At 38.9% G+C, this 16,473-nt stretch overlaps 1 protein-coding gene across 1 annotated transcript in view; it reads left to right on the top strand.

The window, feature by feature from the left end:
- The window catches only part of Asb12 (ankyrin repeat and SOCS box containing 12), a 90,850-nt gene that overhangs the window by 36,801 nt on the left and 37,576 nt on the right, over positions 1 to 16,473 (top strand). The gene's annotated exons all lie outside the window — the stretch shown is intronic.

Below are 16,473 nucleotides of genomic sequence, written 5' to 3'. Positions count from 1 at the left end.
CTGGGAGGGTGCCTGATGTCTGCGGCCCCAAAAGGGTGCTGCCTCAGCGGCTCTGTGGCTCCCGCCTGTCCCAGAAACTGTCTGCCTCTGTGGTCCTCACTCTGACCTGTACAGACTAAGTTCAGCGGAGTCCCGGAGCCAAGATGGCGCTCCCTGCAGGGCAGGTCACTGTCCTCCGGCTCGCCAATTTTTAAAATAATTTTTTTCCTTGTTTCTTTCTCTAAGATTTCTACACTGAATATACTGGACTGTGTGATAATGTTCCATAGTTCACTTAAGTTGACTTCCCTGTTGTCGTTATAGTTGTTGTTGTTTTGTTTCATTTTGTTTTGTTTTATCTATTTTTGTGTCTCTGAATGAAAATTTCAAATAATCTGTATTTTTAATTTGCTGATTCTTTCTTATGCTTCTTCTAGGCCCCTGTATTCAATGTTGAGTTAATTTATTCCTTTTTATTCAAGAATTCTGAAGTTCTCATATTTTTTTAACATTATTTTATTGAAATGCTTTTTTGCCTATTCATTTTTCTGATCTTAGTGGACTTTTCTATAATTATTTTTAAACTGTTAAGGAATCAGTATTTTCTTTTTCTTTGGTTTATGCTTCTCTTTTTCTTCATTGTCCTTGACCATATTTGTATCTTAACATTAGCAAAAACTCGGTCCTGTGAGTTGGCTTTGTATAAAAGACTTTTCAGCAGTTAATCTGATCAGAGGGTTTGAACTGGTAATAGTGTATCCCAGGTATTCAGACCATGTCCAGTTCTATCCACACTCCTCCACAAATTCTACAGATGACATTTCTTTCAGATGCTTGTAGAGAAGTTAGAATATTGGATGCATGCCTGAACTCCCTCCTGCTTTGGGGAGAATCTGAGTTAGAAGTTTCAACCACTTCTTTCTTCAGCTCAGAAAAAGAGTTTTGCTGAATGCCTGCCTGCTAGTTAAAGCTGTCATTCTCTCCGGTCCTTACTGAGATGCAAGGGTCTATTAGCTCTAAGACATGGAAGAAGCCAGCCATTCAGGTAGGACCCAGAGAAGTTGGGATAGTAGATGCATAATTCAATTCTTTTTTAGAATTGAGATTACAGCTCAGGCAGAAGCTGAGAATTGACATTCCTTCCTATCTAGAGCATCTGCTTGCAATAAGCATTATGAGTGGATGTTTCTGCTTTTCTCATTAGTTTTAATGTGGAAAGTGTGACACTTCTTATAGGAACAAGACCCTATCATTTAGTGTCTGGATTTCTCACAAAGGGATTTGTCCTCCCATTGCCATTGAATAGGTGTAGCCACACAGGGAAGGAGAAGACACACCTTAGTATTCTGCCATTTTACTGTTACTCCTCCCACTTTTGTCTTAAAACTACATGAAATCTACAATTTTCTCAAAAGTTTAACTTGATTTTTAAAAATAACTTTATGTTCATTGAAGTCCAAGTGTCTTCTTCTGCAGGGATCTTTTTACTGGAGTATTTATTCTTCAATTATTATATTAATCTTGAAACCTACCTACCTACACTACTGCTTTCTTGGCATACAAAATATTGGTGATTAATTCCAGCTAAACTACTTCACTAGCCCATTTTTTGCTTTTTTTTTCTAAGATGCAAATGTAGGATATATAATATCTTTTGCATAGGCAGCAAGACCAAAGACAGAGTATATCAAGGAGCTTTTGAGAAATTAAAATATCAGAGCAGTGCTTGAGACAGATGTGAATGAACTAGAAAAGGTAAATAGAAATTTCCCCAAAGGAGATTCTCAGCCATGACCCTCACCAGATAGGTTAGATGTCCTGGGAACTCCACTACTGCTGGGTACTTCTGTTGCCCTTGCCTGTACAAGTTAGAGACCTCAGGACTTCCAGCCTCGGAGAACTCTTCTATTGGTCTGCTGTGCTCACACCAACAGGACAGATTAAGAGTCCTTAGGTCTCATGTATCAGGACTCCTGCCCTCAGCTGCATACTCCTTGCAACCAAACGAACCAAGTAGGTCAGGCTGGAAGTGATTATATATACTGTGCAATTTCTGGCCTTATGTCCAGCCCAGCCAGATAGATTAGAGGTATTACAACCTTTTGTCACCAACGAACACTGCTTGCTCCATTTGCTCCAATGGACCATTTGCCTCCCATGAACCACTCTGCTTTTTCGCAATGCCCCCCCCCACCCCTGCCACACACTGCACATTTCCATCTCTCCATTCCCAGTATATGCAGAATGGTTAGAAGCCATGGAACTTTATTTTTCTATGCATACTTCCAGTGTTCTGCCTGCTTATTCAGGCTTGACAGGTTAGAGATCGTGGGACCTCTTTGTGTGCACTCCTGCTGTCCAGTTCCCAACCTGGCCAATAGAAAAGATAATTTGCTACTTATAAATAATAGAAGCAGGATCCCTGAAGGCCATTTTTTTCTTTTTGGTTCTTTTTTTTTTTAATGCCATTCTTTTTCTGGAGATAGAAACTAGAAACCCATGATGAGACACCAGAAGAGGTGTCAGTTAAGGAATGCATTGCGTTAGTACTCGGGAAGTCTGCTAATCCTTGTCATTAAGTATCCGTGGAGGTCTAAATAGCACTCTGTTCAGAGGAATCCTTTGATCAGATAGATCAAGCAAAAGTCCAGTGTGCAGACCTCCATCCTGACTGCTGTGAGATCATAAATAAGCCTCTTTATGACCATAAATGGACCCTTTGGGAGTGTGGTTATCTCCAAAGCCATGGGAATCTCTGGGAACACAGACACATTTAAGGTTTGGGAATCTCTAAAGGCTTAGTATCCCTGGGAACATGTATATTTCTGAGGCAGAGGCTTCCCGGAAGCATAGATTTACTAGTAGGCATGAACATTGTGGGTGATATGTTTGTCTCTGAAAACAAATATGGATATCTCCAGAGACCACAGTTATCCTTGTCACAAATAGGGTTATGCTGCTCTTTTAGTTGGTTTAAATTGGTAAGAGTAGGGCAGCCCTGCCCTCTAGAAGGGGATTTGGGGCCCTTACTGATTTAGTGGCCAGTGTAAACTGTCCAGAATGTAATTAAGAAAATAACATGTTATTAATTTTTAAGATGGGCTTTAAGTTTAGAAACATTGCCTTTCGGTTGAAATGCCTGCTTCCTTAATGATTATGATTACCCATCCCTGCTTCTCTACCCTCATTGCTCTAGCCTGAGGTTAAAGTAAAAATATCACAGGGGAAAATTACAACCTTGTTGCAAAGGTGAAGAGGCGTTATGCAGAAGGTATCCATGAAATGCAAAATATTTTAAGAGAAAATTTACTTTCAGATGTATTTGAATAATAGCCATGTTAGCATGAGGGCATGCGATGCTTAAAGATTTGTAACACAAAAATATTTTATTTATACCAGTCACAATTCCCCAGCCTTTACCTCAACTCTGTCTTGTTACAGAACTCTCTTAGCTTAGTTTATTTATTTATTTATTTTTTATTTATTTATTTTTGTAAATAGCTCACAGGTAAACATTTAATCCACTGTAGTCTAAAATCATCAATTTCAAATCAGTGGGGTCTGCACTAGTATTGATTAATCACATTCTTTTTAGCTTAATGTGTCTTATTATATTTTTATTCTTTTCTGTGCATATGTCAGGGGTATAAGGTGCATGTCGCGGTGCATATACAGATGTCAGAGGACAAATTGCAGGAGGTTTTCCTTTTACCATAGGGATCCCAAGGTCAAACTTAGGTCATCAGACTTGGTAGCAAATGTCTTTACTCTCTAGGACATCTTGTTAGCCCCAAAGTTAAATTTTTATATAAGTTTTGAATCTCTATTCACTCCATGATTCTACAGGTAAAACAAGCAGGACAAAAACTATGGTTCTTGCTCTCTTGAACAATCAGCACTCTTGGTGTTCTTGATAGAGTCCCACACGCAACTGCGAACCTTAGTGCTCTGTCCTCTATTGAAACATAATTTGAGTGTTTATCCAATTGCTTTGCAAAACAAGCCATTTTAGGACCTCTTATTTTCTCATCTAGTTATCACATAAAGTTTGTAGGTTTTTATACAGTTGACCCAATTTTTAAAATGTACTAGGTTTTATAGGCATGGTCAGTACATACTTATAATCCCAACACTTTGGAGGTAGAGGAAAAAATAAGGATTTCAATAGCCAGCTTCAGCTACATAGAGAGTTCAAGTCCAGATAGGCCTATATGAGACCACACACACACACACACACACACACATAGATATATATACATATATACATATATACATATATATATATATACACATATATACATACACATATATATATATATATATATATAACTTTGGAAAAGAACTTCTGTGTGATTGTGTTCTTTTAAAAACATAATTCTCTCACTTGAGGTTGATACATTTGCTAGTTTTACAGTTTTTAATACTGTATTTTCAGTCATGTCTTTTTTCCCAGTTCCTCTTCAAAACAGAAAAGATCTTTAGGAGAAGATGCCCAAACAGGACAAAGCAAGATACGATAAGACAAGGCAAAAGCTGGACAAAGCAACCCAAAAAACAGAAAAGAGCCTCAAGAGCAGGCAAAAGAGTCAGACACATACCTACTCCCACTGTTAGGAGTCTCATAAAAACACCAAGCTATCAGCCAAAACATGTACACTTAAGACCTAGCGCAGACCTATGCAGGTCCTATGCTTGCTGCTTCACTCTCTGTGAGCCCTGCTTAGCAGATTCAGTGGCCATGTTATCCTGGTAGCCTCCATTCCTCTGACTCTTAAAATCCTTTCTTCCCCTCTTCTGTGGAGTTCCCCAATCTCTAATGGGAAGAACCTAGTGTACTGGCTATTTTTGTGTCAACTTGACACAGCTGGAGTTATCACAGAGAAAGGAGCTTCAGTTGAGGAAATGCCTCCATGAGATACAACTGTAAGGCATTTTCTCAATTAGTGATCAAGGGGGAAAGGCCCCTTGTGGGTGGGACCATCCCTGGGCTGGTAGTCTTGGGTTCTATAAGAGAGTAGGCTGAGCAAGCCAGGGAGGCAAGCCAGTAAAGAACATCCCTCCATGGCCTCTGCATCAGCTCCTGCTTTCTGACCTGCTTGAGTTCCAGTCCTGACTTCCTTTGGAAGTGTAAGCCGAATAAACCCTTTCCTCCCCAACTTGCTTCTTGGTCATGATGTTTGTGTAGGAATAGAAACCCTGACTAAAACAACCACCAATTTAGACTCTATCTGCATAGTATCTGGCTGTGGGTCTTTGCATCTACTCCCATCTACTGCCAGAGAAATCTTTCTGTTGGTTAAGGCATGTATCTATGAGTATAGCAGAGTATCATTAGGAATCATTTCATTGATTTTCATTTGCCAGTCTTCAGTTCCTGTCTATCCAGGCAGTGTAGGCCATGGGCTCCATCTCAGGGTGTGGGCCTTAGGTTAAACCAAACATTGGTTATCCACTTCCACAAGTTCTGTACTATCATGGCCCCAGTATATCTTACAGATTATAGGCCAAAGGTTTTATGGCTAGGTTGGTGTTCAGGTTTCTCTTTATGGAGCCAGCAGAGTACTTTTTCACACCAGAGACTACAACATAGAGGTGAAGGCTCCAAGGTTACACCAGGTAGATCTCTCTATGTTCAAAGAGCTGACTGAAAGTTGTCCTTGGAAATAGGGCTCTTCTATCAGTTTTCAGAAGACTATTTTCTATCCTAGCATCAGCATGGTTTGTTTAAGGATCTCCACAGGACCTCCTCAGCCAACATCTAAAGCTATTGTAACCCAGTCCCACCACTGGAAGCCCCGCCTGGCTACAAAAGATGAGCAGTTCAGACTTCATATCCTCCATTACTAGGAGTCCTTGCTAGGGTCATCCTCACAGATTCCAGAAAGTCTCCACTACACTGGGTTTCTACACATTCCACCCAATGCCCCCAAGTTCCAGCTGTTTTTCCCTGTAATCTCTTCCTCCACCCTCCCCATGTCCTGCCTCCCATTCTTGTCCCCACCTGCCTAGAGTCTATTTTGCAGAATCTATTCTATTTCCCCTTCCCAGGGAGATCTATGTGCTTCTTCTCCCAGCCCTTCTCTTTATTTAACCTGAGTCTGTGGTTTATAGATTGATTATAATTTTCTTAACAGCTAATATCCACTTATGAGTGGATATAAATCATATTTGTCCTTTTTGAGTCCAGGTTAGCTTAGGACAATTTGCATAATACTCCATTGTGTAAATATAAGTCATTTTCTTTATCCATTTTTCCATTAAGGGATATCTAGGTTAATTCCAGGTACTGACTAATATGAATAAAGCTATAATGAAAATGGTTGACCAGGTGACTCTGTGGTAGGATGGAGCGTATAGCTGGGTCTTGAGGTGTATCGATTCCTAACTCCCTGAGGAACTGCCACATTGATTTCCATAGTAGCTGTACAATTTTGCATTCCCGCCATTAATGGAGGACTGTTCTTCTTGTTCCACATCCTCAACAGCATGATAGATCTCTTCTGATACCAATTTTAGCCATTCTGACAGGTGTAAGGTGAAATTTCAAAGTAGTTTTGATTTGCATTTTCCTGGTGACTAAGGATATTAAACATTTCCTTAAGTATTTCTCAGTCACTAATTTTGATTTGAAGTCTGTTTGTTAAATATAAAAAAATGTTTATGTCAGCTTACTTCTTGGGTCCGTTTGCTTGGAGTAATTTTTTTCACCTCTTTACCCTGAGGTAATTGTTATCCTTAATGTTGAGGTATTTCTTGTGTACAGCAAGGATGAATCCTATTTTCGTGTCTATTCTGTTAAATTATGTCTTTTTATTAAGGGAATAGAGGCCATTTATATTGAGAGATATCAGAGAATAATAATTATTTAATTCTTGTTATTTCATTGTTGTTGTTGCTGCTGCTGCTGGTGGTAGTGGTAGTGATGGTGGTGGTCATGATGGTAATGGTGGTGGGGTCTGTGTGTTTCCCTTCTTTTGGTTTTGCTGATGTGAGATTATTTATTTTATTGTTTTTCATGGGTGTAGTTAACTTCTTTGGTTTGGATTTTTTCTTCTAGCACCTTCTGTAGGGCTGGATTTGTCAACACATGTTGCTTAAATTTGACTTTATTATAGAATATATTATTTTCTCCATCTACAGTGATTGAAAGTTTTGCTGGGTACAGTAGTCTGTGGTCTCTTAGGATCCACAACTCTTCAAGCCCTTCTGGCTTTTAAAGTGTCCATTGAGAAGTCACATCCAATTCTAATAGGTCTGCTTTTATATGTTACTTGGTCCTTTTCCTTTGCAGCTTTTAACATGCTCTTTGTTTTGAATGTTAATTGTTTTGATTATTACAAGGTGAGGGGATTTTTTTTCCTAATCCAATCTATTTAGCGTTTTGTGTACTCCTTCATTCTCTATGGGCATCCTCTTCTTTAGGTTAGGAAAATTTTTCTTCTGTGATTTTGTTGAAAATATATTCTGGGACTTTGTGTTGCTAGCATTCTACTCTTCATCTATTCCTATTGTCCTTTCATAGTGTCCCAGATATTTTGTGCCAGGAAATTTTTAGATTTAACATTTATTTGACCTATGTTTCCATTTCTTATCTTGTGTCTTCAGTGCCTAAGATTCTTCATTTCATCTTTTGTATTCTGTTGGTGAAGCTTGCCTCTGTGGTTCTTGTTTGAATACCTACATTTTTTATTTCCAGTATTCCTTCTGTTTGAGTTTTTTTATATTGTGTCTCTTTCCATTTTCAGTTCTTGTACAGTTTTATTTGTTTCCTTCTACTGTTTGGTTTTTTCTTGGCTTTCTTTAAAGGGATTCACTCATTTCCTCCAATTGTATTTTCCTAGCTTTCTTTGAGGGATTTATTCATTTCTTCCAATTGTTTCTTTGTGTTTTCCTGAGTTTCTTTAAGGGATTTATTCATTTCCTCTTTATATACCTCTATCATCTTCACATAGTTGCTTTTAAGGTCTTTTTCTTGTGCTTTCAGCTATGCTGGGAATATTCAGGGTCTGCTGTAGGTAGGATAGCTGGGCTTTGGTGGTAACATATTGTCCTGACTGTTGTTGTGTTCTTATGTTGGCATCTAGTTATCTGGGTTTTGGGTGATTATAGGTCTGGGAGCTGTATTCTGGGTTTGTCTTTGTTATGTAGGGTTCCCCGCCTCTTCGTTTCTGTCTCCTCTCTGGATATAGAGATAGTGTGTTGGCTGAATGTTGACTGTTTTATGGGTCTGTTTGACTGGTGTGTTCATGGGAGAATTCTTGCTAGTACTGGAGGCTGGGGGAAGGGAAGCCAGTGGGAGATGCTCTGAGGGATCCACAGGAAGCATGGACAGAGTTAGGGAAGTTGCCTCTGGTGTTCTGTTTCAGAACTAGGGGCAACCCTGAGAATTGAGTCCAGGGTAATAGTGAGAGTGGAGGAAGTCTGTGGGCAGCCTACCTAATGTTTTAGTAGGTGAGGCCTGTGGTTGAACAGGGTGTGTCTGCTAGGTTGGGGGCTGGGGCACAGCAATGAATTGGGAAAGGAAAAGTAGTGAATAATCGTCGGTGAAATCCACAAGAAGTTTGCAGAACCGGGAAGGGAAGTTGCAGCTGGTATTCTGCTGCAGTGCTAGAGGCAACCCTGAGAACTGACACTGGAGTAACAGAGAGTGAGGAAGGTCTGTGGGCAATGTACCTGGTTTTCTGGAATTCATCTAGTTTTCTGTTCTCAACTCAAATCTATTAGGGTATTTTTAATTTATAAATAAAAATCAAGTGAAATATTTGTAAAGAAGAAAAGAAAATAAGAATAAGTTCAATTTGTAGCAGTAATCAGACATAGAATAAATACACCTCATGCAGTTGTTTAGTTACTGAGTTGATGTCAGCAGCTGCAGGGATACAGGCTTACTGACTGTTCTCTCAAACACTTCAAAAACTAGAAGAATAATGGACTCATTTACAAATTAAGTAAATTGTAAGACTATTTCATAAATCAGTAATATCCCTTAATATAAAATATAGAAATATAAGAATTTCAGTCTGTCACAAGTGAATCTTGAAATAACTCAGAGTATCCTAGAAAAATAAAACTTTTTAAGATAAAAATGTCAAGGCAGTGCTATAAAAATAGCTTAGACCTTCAAAGCACAATTTCAAAGGATGCCAAATTAAAGTATTCTTACTAATACAATAAAAATAAAGCAAGTCATTATCATTGCTTGGTTGTTAGGATAGTGCATTTATCACAGTAAAAAAAATCTTAAATAGTAAACAGGTAAATGCTAACATTCTGACTTTTTGGAAAAAATAAATCCAGCTATATGCTGTAATTTAGACTTTAATCTTAGTACAAGTGAGACTGAAGCAGGACGATCGTGAGTTTGAAGCCAACCTGATCTATAGTAACACTCTATTTCATAAAGAAAAAAAAATTCAGAAATAGGGTTAGCTTTAATGTAGGAAAACCTGAAACTCCCATAGCAAACAGAGAGAATTTAAAGCTTATGGTACACATGGTAGGTATGTGTATTTTTGTAAAGTTACCTTGGAAATTTTGTTACACTTATCACCAAGTAAATTGTTATCACCTGCAAACATGCAATCTTTTGTCTGAAACACACCTCCTGCGGCACAAAGTAAGACCTTGCCCAATAGCCCAGATGGGCCTTGAACTTGGAGTACTCCTCCCTCAACTCTTGTATCTGCTGAAAATACAGGTGTGAAACACCATACCAGGCCTGAATGTTTTCTTTCTCTTCCTTTTCTCCCTTTCCTTCCTTGTATTGTTTTTTTTTTTTTTTTTTTTTTTTGGTGGGGGGGGGCGTTGTTTTTGTTTTTTGAAGACAGACGGTCTCTACTGCAGGCTAATTGTGAACTTCCTTATATACTGAGGATGACCTTTAACTTCCACGCCTACTCCGTCTACCTTCTGAATGCTGACTTCATAAGCGTGTAGCACTGTTCTTGGTTTAAGTGATACTGGAAATAGATCATGTGAATGAATAGTAGTGAAGTACTATACCAATTTAGCTACATCCCAACCTCTGTATCTAAGCAATTTTTCTTTAAAAAGTATTTATTCATTGTTTTGTTTTATTTTACTTTATTAAATTTTTATATAATAAATTTAATCATGTCTTCCCACTTCCCACACTCCTCTCAGATCTTGCCCATCTCCCTACCAACCCAGCTCCATTTTTAATCTGTCTCTTCCCATCAAAAGCCAAAAATTAAAAAATATAAACAAACTACCAGAGAGGAGAAAGGTAATCATTAGTATCACCCAGCTACAAAGCTGCAAACTACACCAGCAACCTACCTGCAAGATATACTTCTTCAATAGTGGAACAAATATTACGGGAGTAACCAATCAATTTTGATTGGATTTATGGCCCACTTCACAAGATGGAACATATACCTGAAACTGCTAATGTGGCCAAGATCCTGAGCCTAGATATGTCATGGTCCTAGGAGAAAACCTACTATAACTCTACTAAAGGAAAATAGCAATAAAATGACTTCTAATAACATACTGCTGTACCCATAAATCAGTGCTGCAATCAATCCTCAACAAAGAAGTTTCTTTTTGCAGTAGATGGATGTTAACAAAGATAACCATAATTGGACAATGTAAAGAAAGTCGTAGACTTTGGAGCGTTTAGTCCTAAATGGGGTGGGTGTCTTTCATGAAACCCCTCCTGTCAACATTCAGGGATCTATGTGAAAAAGGAGGCAGAAACATTCTAAGAGTCAGACAAGGCCGTGGATGACTCCAAGGAAACAATATCTTTTAGACATAACAGGAGAGATGCACACAGGAACTCACAGAGACTGATAGCACTCACAGCACCTACACAATCAAGCCAGACAAATCACTGCCGTGAAAAGAGGAAGTAGACACACAGTCCTGCCATTAACCAAGAAATTTGCAATTGATGCTTGCTGGGAAATGGGAAAATTAATTTTTTCCAAAGAAGTGTCACTGGGTGTACCAACCATACTCCATGGCAGGCCTCATGCCCACGAGTAGTTGGACAACACAAAATGGGCTCCATGTATTTTGTGTCAGGGGAGGGATTTTTGTTTCATTTTGTTTTATATTGGCGTTTTTAAGACCTGAGTGTTTTAAAGGAAATTTTCAAATTAAGCTTGGTCTGAACGTAACATAAAGAGATGTTTGTAAACTAAAGAAATTCATGTAATCTTTCTGTTATCTGTTGGCTTTCATTAAACATACACCCTTTTGACACAATTAGGCTTTTGATATAGTGTTTAAAATCTCTCTATAGAGGCCCCTTGGTCTTGCAAACTTTATATGCCCCAGTACAGGGGAACGCCAGGGCCAAGAAGTGGGAGTGGGTGGGTAGGGGAGCAGGGGCAGGGAGGGTATAGGAGACTTTCGGGATAGCATTTGATATGTAAATGAAGAAAATACCTAATAAGAATTGGAAAAAAATCTCTATAAAATTTATTTTGTAAAGTGGCCTTTTTCAATTGTGTTGGAAAATGAAATAATCTTTAATAAAAAATACTCTAAAGAGAGTTTACTCTGTTCTATAGTGTTCATGCCTGGATAGTTTGTTCTCTCAACAATTTAATAATAATTATAACAAAGTTTAATTCTATATGTGATACAAGCAGGTATGAATGCAACTAATTCACATTTTCTCCTAGCCAAATATAGAAATTATTTTCTATAAAAAACATTTTAAAATGAACTAAAAGCAGACAAGACTTAAGCTCTGATTTTTTTTTCTTATGAACTTGTTTTTATAAAATTCGAAGAAATGCCTGGCCTGTTAGGTGACACCAAACAAAGGACAAAGGAAAGAAGAGAGATCATAAAGGATTCTTGCTTTATTATCTTTTAAAGGACATCCTGTTTTTCAAAGTCTCTGGTGATAGCATAGAATGTCGCCTTTCGAAAAGCAAAAATGTTCCTTTTGAAGTCCTAGAGAACATGTGTTATGTTCCCCTCCAGCTGTGAAACTAAAAGTCTGTGTCTGCTTCTTAAACAGAAAGTACTGGTATTATTGCCAATTATGGTATCCCACATCCCCTTTAGATACCAGTGAAAGTAAAAGATGTTACAGGCTTTGTGATTTTTTTTTTTTTTACTTCACAGAAGATGAGTGTGCTTTGAAATTAGTCCTGTGTGTCTTGCAAGGGCTGAACAAAACATATTCATGAATTGGCATGTGAGAAAGTGATGCAGTCCATATTAAGACCAGTGTCCTATCCCTTGGTGTGTTCTAAAGCTGTGTGAGTGAGTGAAAAGCTGAATTCTCTCCCAAAGCTCTGTTGCCTTTCAACTATCTTTATGGCCTTTAAAAGATGTTTTCTCTTTTGAAGACCACACATCAACCTTCACAGAATCCCACTTGTGGATAAGGTTACAGGAGAGAAGAGAGGGTAATAAATATGCTTGACCAGTTAAATCTTATTCATGCTTAGAAACTAAATTGTTTGCAATAAAATTTAAAACCAGTATTCTCTGAGAAGTACTGTAGTTAAACTATTTTTTCCTAAGGAACTTTTGTCAAGAAAGCCTTGAGATGTGTGTTTTCCTTCTCAATACTCTTCTCTGGTGGATTGCATGTTCTTGGGTTTTCTTTTAGAGAAAGGGGTTCTCAAACTGTGGGTTGCAATCCCTTTGGCAAACCTCCGTCTCCAAAATTATGGTACTAGTAACATTACAGTTATGAAGTAGCATCAAAAATTTTGTTATAGTTGAGGGTCACCACAACAAAAGGAACTGTATTAAAGGGTCACAGCATTGGGAAGGTTGAGAACCACTGTTTTAGAGAACCAAAGTGGGTGGCTTTATTTCCTCTTAAAATATCCCCAATGCACATGAGTCAAGAACTCTTTATTTGCTTCTTATAGCTAAAGTATCATTGGCTAACTCAGCCGTCAGGTGAAAATATATACACCAAAATCTCTAGATGATCAATGTCTAATGATGTATGTCTAATGCTGCCTCTCATATAATTGACCATACACCAATTAACATAAAGTATCCCCAAGTGTTCACCTTAGTCACACTTGCAGACTTCATGGTTTGTCTGTTTTGTGAGTCCTAGAGAGAAAAAGAAAGCACATATTCTGGTCTTGAAACACAACATGTTCTATATTCTAGTTTAGCATTACTTAAGTAGAGTTAACAAGTTTAGTGCTTTTAGAATAACACATAGTAATGCTATTTGTATATATCTGTATAATTTTCTTACCATGTGTCTCATAGATCATTTGGCATTCAAATGAAGAAAATCTGTTCACTAATTAAGGATCTTGTATTGCTAAACCATTGGCTGATATTGTACAGCTGAATGTCTAGAGTACTTTTGGACATGGTAAATCCTAAGGTTAGAACCAGGATTATGGTTAAGGTTAGGACTAGGGACGCAATGCTGACTGAAATCTATGGCTAAGGCCTAAGGTTAGAATTAGGAAAGGACTAAGGCAGGTCTAGGACAATATTAGGCTAAGGCTAAGGCTAAGGCTAAGGCTAAGGCTAAGGCTAAGGCTAAGGTTAGAGTTAAGTTTGTGTTAGAGCTAGGGCTACTATTCAGGCTTAATATTTTGTTAGGATTCCCATTAGGATTATGGTTAAATATAGAGCTATGGTTAGTCTTTCTTTGGTTTAGGCTGCTAGCACTACATAAAAGGCAAGGCTGAGATTTGGCTCAATGTTAGGGATTGGTGTCTAGTTAAACCTGAAGAGGAAAGGGTTTGTTTCATCCTAAAATTCTCCCCATCACTGAGAAAAGTTAAGGCTGGAACCTGGAGGAGGCAGGAAATGAGGCAAAGGTCTTGGAAGAACACTACTTACCTGCTGACTGGGTTTTTCCCCATGGCTTGCTCAACCTACTTTTTTTTTTTTTTAATACAACTCAGGACCACTTTCCCAGGAGTGATAATCCCCACCATGGGCTGACTCCACCATGGCCTTACTCAATCATTAATCAAGACAATATCCCCAGAGACTTGCCCACAGGATACTTTCTTTTAAAAGGGAAAAACAGTTTATTCTGGCTCACAGTACAGATTATAGGCCATTATACAGATTATAGATTATAGGTTGTAGTGAGAAAGTCATATCATCAAGGGCTTGAGGGAGCTGCTCACATTAACTCATAATAAAGAACTAGAGAGCAACAAAACATGCATCCTAGTATTGGGCTCACATTCTAAATTGTATATAGTCTAGTAGTCCCTGCACAGGAAATGACCCCTCCAGAAATTAAGATGAGTCTTCCTATATCAATTTTTAAAAATGAAGCCATTTTCACATACATGCTCGGAGACTAATTTTCCATGTGATCCTAGAGTCTGTCAAGTGGATTGTGCAATAGGGAAAGCACTTGTATGTGCAAATCTAAATGTGAATGTGGGATTCTTCAATAGCTTCTGAATATTATTTTTTTTGAGACAGCTCTCACTGAACCTGGAGCTTAAAGATTGTCTAGAATGTACAGTGAGCTAGATTCAGGAATCTCCCTGTATCCATTATAGCCGGTTTTAGGGTTGAAGTTATATTGTGCTGTGCATAGCTGTTTATGTTGGTATTGAGGGTCTGAAATCAAGTCCTCATACTTGTGTTGCAAATACTTTACTGAGTCATCCCCTGACCCCCACTATATGTCATTTTAAGTGTTTTTTTCTTTTTCTCATTAATTTGTTTACTCAATTTATATATCAATCGCAGCCCCTTCCCTTCTCTCACCCCAGTCCCATCCTCACACCCACTTCTTCCATTTTCCCCTCTTCTCCCTCCCTGGTTCCAACCCACACTGGAACATCAAGTCTCATCAGGAAAAAAGGACATCCTCTCCCACTGAGGCCCAACAAGTCAAACAAGATAAGGGGAAAGGATCCAAAGGCATGCAACCGAGTCTAAGTCACAGAAAGCTCCTGCTTCAATTGTTAGGGGTCGCCACATGAAGACCAATCGGCACATTTCCTACATATGTTTAGGGGGTCCAGGTCCAATCCATGCATGCTTTTTGGTTGATGGATCAGTCTCTGTGAGCCCCCCGAGTCCCAGGTTAGTTGACTCTGTAGGTCTTGTTGTGGTGTTCTTGACCTCTCCAGCTCTCTCAATCCTTCTGACTCTTCCACAAGGTCCTGAACTCTGCTTAATGTTTGGATGTGGTATTTGTTTCCATCAGCTGCTTAGATGAAGCCTCGCAGATGACAGTTATACTGGGCTTCTGTCTGCAAGTATAGCAGAGCATCATTAATAGTGTCAGGGGATAGTTCTATCCCATGGGGTTGGCTTCAATTTGGGCAACTCATTGGTTGTCCATTCCCTCAATCTCTGCTCAATCTTTAACCATGCATATCTTGTAGGCAGAAAAAATTTGGGGTTGATGTTTTGTGGGTGGATAGATGTCCTCCTCTGCCACTGGAAGTCCAGCATGGGTATAGAAAGTGACCACTTCAGGCTCAATATCCCCTACTGCTAGGAGTCTTAGTTATGGTCACCTCCATATCCTCCCAGGAGCCTCCCCAGTCTCAGGTCCCCAGCTTGTCCCAGAGATGCCCTTACCACCAATTTCCTTTCTTTTTTCCAGCCCTTTCACCCCACCCCCATTCCCCTCTCCACCCTTTTGTTCACTCAGTTCTCACTCTCCATCCACTTTCGGTAATTTCCCCTTCTGAGTGAGATTCAAGCATCCTCCCTTCAGTCCTCCTTATTACTTAGCTTCTTTGGGTATTGTATTTTAGCTTGGTTTTACTGTACTTTATAGACAATATCCATTTATAAGTGAGTACACACCATGACTGTCTTTCTGGATCTGAGTAACCTCTCTCAGGATGACATTTTCTAGTTCCAGCCATTTTCCTGCAAATTTCATGATGTCATTGTTTTTAATAACTGAGTAGTATTCCATTACAAAAATGTGCAACATTTTCTTTATCCATTCTTCAGTTAAAAGATCTGGGTTGCTTCCAGTTTCTGAATATTACAAAAAAAGCTGCTATGAACATAGTTAAGCAAAGTGTCTGGTGGTATGGTGGAGTATCGTTTGGTATATGCCCAGGAATGATATATTTGGGTCTTGATGTAGAACAATTCCCAATTTTCAGAGAAACTGCCAGATTGGTTTCCAAGTAGTTAAGCAAGATTGTACTCACACCCACAATGGAGGAATACTCGCCTTTCTCCACATCCTTGCTAGCATGTGATCTTAGCCATTCTCATGGGAGTAAGGAAGAATCTCGGAGTGGATTTGATTTGCATTTTCCTGATGACTAAGGACATTGAACATGTTTTTATTTAATTTATTTTTTATTAGGTATTTTCCTCGTTTACATTTTCAAAGCTATCCCAAAAGTCCCCCATACGCACCCACCCCCAATCCCCTAATCACCCACTCCCCCTTTTTGGCCCTGGGGTTCCCCTGTACTAGGACATATAAAGTTTGCAAGTCAAAAGGGCCTCTCTTTCCAGTGATGGCTGACTAGGCCATCTTTTGATACATATGCAGCTAGAGACAAGAGCTCCGGG

This window comes from Mus caroli, chromosome X (genome assembly GCF_900094665.2).
Source record: "Mus caroli chromosome X, CAROLI_EIJ_v1.1, whole genome shotgun sequence".
Lineage (NCBI taxonomy): Eukaryota > Metazoa > Chordata > Mammalia > Rodentia > Muridae > Mus > Mus caroli.
The sequence above is the reverse complement of the archived record's forward strand: the minus strand, read 5'-3'. Positions and strand labels throughout refer to the sequence as shown.